Source organism: Rissa tridactyla, chromosome Z, assembly GCF_028500815.1.
Source record: "Rissa tridactyla isolate bRisTri1 chromosome Z, bRisTri1.patW.cur.20221130, whole genome shotgun sequence".
In the NCBI taxonomy this organism is placed as follows: domain Eukaryota; kingdom Metazoa; phylum Chordata; class Aves; order Charadriiformes; family Laridae; genus Rissa; species Rissa tridactyla.
Window position 1 is genome coordinate 53117245 of NC_071497.1, and position 9789 is coordinate 53127033.

Here is a 9789-nt window from a genome sequence, read left to right on the forward strand (position 1 = left end):
AAAAATTCCATTGTAGCTGTTCTTAAGCTTGAATCCTGTGGCCTCATGCTTCAAGTAAACACACAAATTTCAGTGGTGGGGGGAGCCCTAATCTTTCTATTTATTTTGGATTTTTTCATGTTACCCTTTGTTTCCAGCGTGGCCAAACTGCCAGCCCAAGGGGCAGCTACTGTTTGTCAGGACCTGAGGGCTGGGAGGGAGGTGGTGGGAAATGACTGTCAGGACAGCATCTGAAACATGCCAGCGGAACCTTTCTTTCTGCCAGCTCACAGCCCTAGGCTTAAACTAGGATTATCCATGCAGCCTGCAGAGATGCCCCAAACCTGGCAAAGGCCTTCTGAAAGACTGAAAAAAAAGCCCCTTGTTCTAGGTCCTTCAGCTCTGGGATATGCAACAGCACCTATTGCTCGGCACAAATGGGCAGTCCCAAGCTCAGCCAAATAAATTCCGACCACGCTGAACCTGATTGCAACAGTCCGGCTGGTTTTAAGAGAGGCAGTATTTCACCTGGGAAGTCTATTGCTTAGGGTCAGAAACTGCATATCTCAGCAAGAGGAAAATAAAACCTCTTCAGCTGAAACACTCCAAAGAAGTTGAAAATTGTGCCAGAATTGTTCCCGTATCCACCCTGAAGATGTGGAGTCAGGTAAGCAGCAGCCCTCAGATAAGCTGCATTTACAACTGTCATGTGATGGTGACGTGGTTATGGTTGCCGAGAACAGTAACAATCTATTTAATGCAGTATCTGTGATGGGTTAATAATTGAAACTCACTGCCCCTGTTGCAAGGACATGCTGTTCAGCCCTTCGTTCACATCCAGATCTTTGGCTGCTAAATCGGTCTTAAGCAGTGGGTTTGATTAACTGTGCGCTGGTATCTCTTCTGTTGAATGGGCGGTAATTACACATTCCAGGAAAAAGAGAAAGGACAAGCCAGTGGAACAGATTGTTGGTATTTTGCTTCAAATAAAGAGCAAAAAGTAACTCTCTTAAACTTGCTCCTCTGAAATAAAGAAAGACGCAGTTTGGTTGTTCATGATGGAATTATGGATATACCTGTTGCAGAGAAGTAGAATAAACAATGGGATTGCATAATGAATTTCTCTATTAATCTCTGCATGAAGGAATCTTAATTGGTGCTAAAAGAATAGGTCATTTGCATCCAGCACTGTAAAGATGAAGAGATTTTTCTATCCGAGAAGTTATTTGAATGGATTCTTACAAACCACGTATAAAAATATCTTGATTTCTGACCTTGTTTGTTGGAGGTTATATAACTTTTCCCAGATAATTATTTTGCTGCATTGATGAAAATTTATTGAGCTGTTATTTAATGTTTAGCTACTGCACGGTTTTTTTGAAAAAGAGGTCATAAAAGGATTTTCTCTGTCTCTCTCTGGCTCTCATAAAATTGAGTACAACTTTTTGTCCTGAGTCTGTTCTCCTTTTCTCAACTGAAAGTCTTAGTGCTTTGGAAATTTCTAGCTTAAGCCCAAACTAAAGAAGCTGCCTGCCTCCGAGTCATGGAAAAATACACTGGCCGGCAGAAAATCAGTGATAAAAAGGTACAGGTGGAACTGAGCTGCTTAAGCACAACTGTTCAGTGTCATTTAAGGTGCTTTATCTCAGACACCTCCACTGGGGTGGAAGAGACCATTCAGCCCAAGAAAATTTGTTTTCTGTGTTTGTTTTGTCCAAGAAGGCTTTGCTGTGCCTTCCACTTAAGAATCTGGAAGCCTTGTGAAAAGGGAACTATTGATGCTTCCTACTCAATTCCTCGGGGACAGAAATCATCCTGAACGTTGCTTGTGAATGCATCTGTCTGCTTCTAACTACATTTCAGAGCAGCAATGCTGGCAGATAAAGGAAATAAAAACATTTTTAGGGTCTGATTTTCCATTGATTTCAAGGGTAGTAAGATGCCTAAATAAAGTCCTGAGGTTCTGGAAATTTGCCTCCAATTCATGGAAGCACTTTAGCTTTGCTGAACTCTCTTCACACATTTAGGTTTGCACCAGTATGCCTTGTTGAGTTCATTGCTCTTAAGTCTTAACTTTGGCAGGTGATTAATTTTCTTCTCTCCTTTTGGCTTATTTAAGTTTCTTGTGAGTCTAGGGACAGTGTAGCCACTAAAAAAAAAAGAAAATCGGGAATAAGGAAGTGGCGATGGTCAAATGAGTCAGTAGAAAGAAACTACAGCCACTCCTACCTCTAGTCATTTTGACTGTGTATTGAAATCTCTAAACCAGACAGATCATTTGAATTTTTTAATACCGTCTTGGTTGCCAGGTATAGTAAATAATAACATTGTGTTATGCAAAAAATGTCTGCCTTTTTTCTGGGGCATTCCTTTTGCGGTTCTTAAAACCTGAATTCAAGCACTGGCGTCAACCTTCTGTCTCAGTAAGAACATTGTGCAGACCAGCCTGGTTTCTGACACTTCATATTTTCTTACCGATGGGTTCTCCTGCTGCTCCCAAGACTTTCACTTCCCCTGAGATAACGTAGAAAGTTGCGGGTAGGATTCCTGGAGGCAAATATCTGGATACATGCCCACTGACATTCATAAGGAAAGTGTGCTGTGTTGTGGGAATATGTGCCTGCTGCAGATGAGGAGCCCTGGCACACAGTAGCCCTTGCTGTTGACATGGGATTGTTAGTAGACGAAGATCCAGCTCTGATCCAACTCAGCTGCACAACCCTGTCTCAGAGAAGTGAGAGCACTAAGAGGATGTGAGGACAACTAGAAAGAATGTCTGCAGAGAGATAAGGATGATAAGATTTACAGCCAGAGGGAGGGTTGTTGGTGCAGGATAATCAGGTGTGTGAGGATCCAAGAGGGAAAACACCTACATGAGAACTGTAAAGTCTAAAGAAAAGCAGAGAGGTTAATCTAAAGACTGCCTGGTGTCACTAAGTCACCAGCGTGAGACCTGTGGATGGAGCTGGTGGCAGAGGGCAGCTCAGCAGCACTGAGGATCTGGCCTGGGGAGCTCCAGGCGCTGGCTCTTCTCTCCCATTCACTGATGCTTGCCTCATCAGCAAAGGATGTTTGAGTGCTTTATCAGGGTTGCAAGAAAATCTGAATCCTACCTCTCTTGTGCGTCAATTGAGAAACAGCTGTTTCATATTTTTCAGTTGTGTTTGTCTTGCCTGCAGGGTCCTTTCATATGGCTAAGGGGGCCCAACTGGCCTCATCAGAAGAAGGTTGTTTAAAAAGTAAATATCAAAGTGAATAAACAGTTTAACTTTTTTTAAGGAATCAATACTTGTTTGCAAAATTTTGCTGGACCTGAATGCACTGGATGTCTGAACTGAGTGGCTGCTGAAAACACATTGCCTGAAGCAAGCTGGTAACACATGGCTCCAGGGTGGAAACGACAGAGAACGCATCGGGTCAGCAAAAATATGTTTGGCGTTGTTATCTCTTACTATGCTAATAGGCAAACTTCTGTAATGAGTCATATGGCAATAACTGCCTTGTAACTTAAAAATTTCTCTATGGAAATATTCTCCCCCCTCTTTTTTTTGTTTTCCCCCTCTCTTTTGGTTCTTTAATTCTTCAGTATGCTCTCCTTCTCTCCTCTTTGTTATTACTTTATCAATTATTAACCAAGCTTTCCCCAGCTTCATGTATTTAAAACAGCTGGTATGACTTCACCAGTCCCTCATGATATTTTTGAAACCTGGTGATTTACAGCTATAAATAACTTTTATTTTCTTTTCCTTTTTACTTGATTTTTTTCCATCAGTCAATTTGTAACAGTTGTCTAATGATGCATTATGTTACCTGTAAACATATTACATTCATACAGACTCAGAAGTTCAGACTGTTGCACCAAGGAAGGTTCCATGCTCGGGTTTTATAGGTAGGAAGTCATAGATTAATTCTGGTATGGCACTTCTCAGAATTCAGCATGACCTGTTCATAATGCTGTATGCCTAACTTTTTCTTTTTTGTTCTTACAGGCCGAGGAAGAACAAAACAAGAGCTGTTGGTCTTGGGTTCAGATTCTGGAAGTTAAAGAGCAGCTCAGTAAGATAGCTTTTAATTTTGGACCATAGTCTGTTCATGTAAATGTTCAGCTCCAGATGTTTCAGTCTAACTTGAATGGCCTGGACATTCTGAGGAGCTGTTTCCCACTGCTGCGTGAAAACAAAATGTTGATACATGACATATTGCTAAACGCAGTTCCAATGACGTCCATGACTCAGATCGCATTGCGATCAGTGGCATGCTCACACTCTCCAAACACGACCTCTGTAACTAGTAGGTGACAGACGGGAGTACTTCTCAGAAAATTTCCCCCCCAGGCCCTCGCATATACATAACTTTTCTTTCCAAGGGAACAGGGAAGTATTTAGCATTAAAGCACTGCTGAAATTCTCAAAAGTGATTTCTATTAGGTAAGCATTTCAATGACAGTGCTTGTCTTCAAGACTTGTGGCATTGTCCTACAGCTTGCGTTACTCAATGTTTGTTCATACCGTTGTGGTAGGTTAATTGCTGTGGTGATTGTTCCTTTTAGCGTAGGCTCTATACATTTTTCAAACAATCAACGTGGTTTGCCTTTTGTATTTGTATTATTCAGCTCTCTACATAGTCTCTTTCAAAAATCTATTACACGAATTCAATTTTTCCTTTCCTGTCAGCAACACGGATCATTTGTAGAATCAATTGTAAATTCTCCCCAACATTCAATTCAATGTCAAATTGCAGCTCAGCTCCACCAGATGTTTTTGAGTAATGAAAAGCACATAAAATGTTGATTTATGCCTGTTTCATGTGCATAAACATATACAAATGTCTATTATGTCTATATACACCTATGTATTTGCCTCTCTCTGAACTAATTATTCATATCGTGTTTCATTCTTAAAGAAACAAATGACATCTGAGAGACATGATATGGATATTTTTCCTTTGTTTTGGGGAAAAAAAGAGTTTTCATTTGCCTTTAAATTTTCTGGTAATTTGTATCTATTAAGAAATTGCGTCTTCCTTCTTTGGCTCAGTCACATCTTATCAGCCAGAGCAATAAAAGGTTTTCCTCTTCCTCTAGTGAATTGGGCCAACAAAGTTATTTTTGGGATCTTTTTACGTGCTTTACTGTCAAACTATTTGATCACCCGTGTAGCATGGTGATACCTGCATGTGAACGTGCACATGCAGTGCAAGGACAGTACTGTTCTTCTTCTAGGAACTGAATTTATTTCCTGCAGGTACTGCACTTGATGGATTTTGAAAGTAAGATTCATGAAGTAAGTGCCAAAGCCAACAAAGAAGAAAAGTCATCTATCACATGAAACAAGCACTTTTTAAAGAATTAAGCACGTTACTGGTGGCTGTTGTACTTTAGCTTAAGGCCACCACATAAATTATATTTGACAAATTAGTTATGGAAGGATATGCACATCTATTTGTATCAGGGCTATGAAATATTCATTTCAACGTAGCATCTGTTTAAATGAACATATTATTCCCTGCTCAATGTTGTTTTAGGGTCTTGTCTAGGCATACTAATATTGCTCCATTATCTTAGTTTGCAACTGATTGTGGCAAACATGTTGTGTTATGTTGTGTTATGTTGTGTTATGTTGTGTTATGTTGTGTTATGTTGTGTTATGTTGTGTTATGTTATGTTATCCCTCCCATTAAAACAAAGCCAGTGATCCGCCTTGAGAGCATCAGTTAAACCTTCAAAAAATTCAGGGGACATTGATTTATTATTCTACATGAATTACCTTTCACGCTGAGGTTACAGACAGAACACCATTGATTTGTTTATTTAATTTAAAATGGAATTTAAATTTTATTTATTTAAAATGGAGTGCAATGCACAATGCATTCGTGTGCACTGATTTTTTAATGTGTTCAGAATATTTTCAGCTGAATCCTATGTGTTGAACTGTCAGTTTTTTAGAAATTTGCTAAAACATAAAAATGACGGTGACTAAATTTGAATTGAATTGAAACCTGTGATAAAAAAAGATGGTAGAGTATATTAGAGCATAGGCATGAAGAAATAAATCTTTAATATAAATTACTGTAGCTGTATTGACCAGACAATCTGCCACAGCACGTCCCAGGAAAACTTTTTTTTTTCTTTTTAAAATGTATCTGTACTCCCACAAGGAATGTTAAAAATCTGGAATTGTAAATATACTAGTAAATTAGAAATAACAATGATTTGTTGTAAGTCCATAGTAGGAAGCTGTCACTGCAGATTACAGCCAGGACGCCTTTGAGCTGTGCCTCTTTCACCCTTTCTATTTGCTGGACTTTTCTCTTATACTCTCTATTGCTTGGCAGGTGCAGTAGGATACCTGCATATCGAAGTGAACACTCTCCCCTGCCCCCATGCTCCCCTCATCCTGTCCACCCCACCCCACGAAAGAAAAAGATACTGCAATGACAATATTTGTGTGGACAAAGTCTGGCGTTTGTGATTTAACACATTACCTTATCTGTGTTCTGCGCTGTGCTGTTAAGAAAATGTCACTCAAGACTCTGGATTCAGGGTGGTGCTTCTCCTTGTTGGGTCAAATACAGCAGTGACTCAGCCCAGAATACGCGGTATTTCTGTGAGGCTTTGCACCATGGCAAAAAAATATGCTACAGGTTTCTTGGAATATCTCTTAACACGCTGCATTTTGCAGCACAGTTTTGGGTCTCTGTGTTTCACCCCAGCATTTGGGAGCCAGACTCAAAGCTCAAGGCACAAGAGGAATTTAGTTCAAACTCCTTTCTCTGCTGGCCTTGGCTGCATCCGCTTGATGCATGTTATTAATGCACGGCCATTGAGTGATTTGAAACCCAGCTGATGAGACCTTTTTTGTTATCCTTCTTCCTCTTTCACACAGAGGATTTGAATAAACGTGACACCAGAATTCAGGAGTCAGATGAGAAGAGATCTTCTCAGGAAAGAGAGCGAGTTCAATTTCTTCCCAATGCTGATGCAGAACATACTGCTTCTTTGCCCTTCCCTGCTGTTTGGCTTGCTGCTAATCTTGTGGTTGAAGGATGCTTTCAAATTTCCCTCACTAGGCATGGCCTGAGAGGTGTCTTTTCTGGCTGTCCTTGTTCCTTGGGAAAATGTCCAAATATGACACACTGCAGTGTTGTCTTCCCGATCCTGCAGCTGGCCTGAAAAACCGGTAGCAGAAAACAGTGCACATGCTTATCTTTGAATTTTACTGATGACAACCAGGTGATGTTAATTCTGGCAAGCTACAGGTTTGCTTTTCCTACTGTGAGGACCATTCCTATGGAAACTGGGAAGAACTTGAACCTTCTTGCTTGGAACTGGAATTGTATTTAACCAAAAGTTTTTTTCTCCTCAGCTTCTAAGTCATGACCCAATTAATGATTACTGAATAAAATTGCCTAAGAATTACCAGAGTGCACCATGCTACGTATTATGGTATGGCTGATCATTTCACGCAGTAGTCCAAACAAATATTCTTCTCCAGTACTGAAAGTAGGGATAAGATGATATTGTTATTGGTGACGAAGCTCTGTGATTTATCACTACCCTCTGGTGACAGTGAATGGCTGCTGGCTGCGGAACACCTGCAAGCATCTCCAGGGTTTAGGAGATGTTGGCAGATGCTAACTTTTGATAAGAAACAAAAGGAATAAGGTAAAAAATAGCAGGTACCTTGTGTTTGACCTATATCTGATGATGTTACCCTCCAAAACTTTGAAAATTTCTGACAGTATGCTACTTACGTGTGTTCATATTATATGTTCATGCTTAATAACTTAGGTTGGGGTAAAGTGCATTTAAAGTAGAAAGAAAAGAATCTTAAACAACTTCATTCTGTGGGAAAAAGCAGTTCCGGGTTCTCACTGTTGCCACAAATGGAGTTTAAAATGAGGCTTTCTTCTGTGTGAGGAGAGTGCTGAGCCGTTGCATAAAGTTAACCAGCGGTGACCACAGTGCTCACTTTTTATTAGGATTTATAAAAGCTGTACCTACACATAGGCACAGTCGACCAGCAACCACTGGCTTTTGTGCCCTAACTGTTCAGTATGGATTCAGTGTATATTTGGTTTGAGAAGGGTACCAAATATTTATGAGAGGGTGAAGGCGGGTTATGAAATAGCAGCTATGTCCTGCCAGCACTACCTAATACAGTGTGGCTTTTTTTTTTTTTTTCTATTTTGTTTCTTATTTTCGTGCTAGCTATTTCTTCCTTAGTGTGTTTATTTGGGCAAATCCAGACTGGAGTTTCCACGGTATTGTCATGTAAGGATCTAATCCAGTACATCTTGCGTGTGTGTGACTAATGCTCATCTCTATTAATGGTCCTGCTGACAACAATATTACTCATGTGAACAAATCTTGAAAGGGCAGATCCAGCCTTATTCTGGTAAAACTGGACATGTAGGTAAAACTCACTGGGAGACCAGATTTGCCAGCTAATATAAACTATGTGGTGGTGGGAGGAGGGAGAAACGGTGTGAGTGACCTTTCACTGTCTGAGAGTTCTCAAAACTCTCCTCTGCCATCCTGAAGGTAAATATTCTTCTGCCTAAGACCATTTTACTGGTAGGAGCTCAGTAATTTCACTAGATGCAAGTGACAATTCTGTGATAAAAGTAGTAATTGATACTGAATCACCTCCAGAGGAGGTCTCCCTTTTGGCTGTACCAAAACACTTTCTAGTCCTGGTGGTATTAAACCTTTTCCTCTGCCCAGCCAAAATCCATCTACCCGGGTGAGATGTGATGTGTTTATCCAAAGTAGATGAATAGTTAAAATTTGTTAAATTTTCTAAAACAAAGAGGATTAGAGGCCCAGTTTGTCCAGATCACTACAAATCCTCGGAAGATTTGCTCTCTTTGCTAGTACATGGGATAACTGGTTGGCAAAGGGCATGCATGAAAGCAGTCTTTGACGAGGAACCTGCTTGACTTGTTCTTGGCGGTGGAAACACCCTGTGTGTGAACCCACCACCCAGCCAGTGGCTCACAGGGAGACACTACCCAGAATCTGCGAGAATCATAGAATGGTTTAGGTTGGAAGGGACTTTAAAGATCACCTACTTCCAACTACCCTGCCATGGGCAGGGACATCTCCCATTAGACCAGATTGCTCAGAACCCCATCCAGCCTGGCCTTGAACATTTCCAGAAGAGCTTCCACACGTATCACCAGGACTTCAGTCTCTGCAGGCATCTGGATTTCTCTAGCCCAGCCTCTTGAGGACATGACACAGTCCCTTGGGCATCTGTTTTAAAGCACAAAGGCCTTTGTGTAGGAGCTTACAAAAGAATGCAGCAATCTTTGAGCCAAGAGCTGAGATCACCATGTGTATTCAAAATAACAACAGAAAATGGCCATCTCTAGGGGCAATGATGACTTAAAAATACCCTTGAGTGTTGTAGTGTGGAAATCAGGTTTTGGCTGCAAATGTACAACAGCCTCTAAACATCTTAATGCTTGGGCAGTATTCTATTAATACTGATTTTAGGTAGCTACTAATTGGCAACACACACAGAAACAAAGTAGTCAGGCTGCAAAAGGCCACCTCACTTTGAGAGAGTACCTGCCAGAATTTTTACTGTGCTCTAGACTTGATTGTGAGTGAAACAAAAATTGTTAACCCCTTCTATTCCTGGAATTTTATGAAACGACCTGTTTCATTTGGTTAGTCCCTGCTTACATGTACTAACACTTCTTTGTTTTCCTTTCTTTAATTTAAATGACTGTTGGCATTTCTGGGGACTTGTTTGTGAGAATGATAGAAAACTTTGTTGCACAGGTGCATAAGAATACTTGGAA

The 9789-nt window shown here is 40.5% G+C and overlaps 1 long non-coding RNA gene across 1 annotated transcript; it reads left to right on the forward strand.

The window, feature by feature from the left end:
* Nucleotides 1–237: 237 nt before the first annotated feature.
* On the forward strand, nucleotides 238–5693 carry LOC128903108 (uncharacterized). Its single transcript, XR_008463996.1, has 4 exons — nucleotides 238–646; nucleotides 3259–3395; nucleotides 3815–3868; nucleotides 3969–5693. It is a non-coding gene; the product is annotated as an uncharacterized LOC128903108 (long non-coding RNA).
* The last annotated feature ends 4096 nt before the right edge of the window (nucleotides 5694–9789 follow it).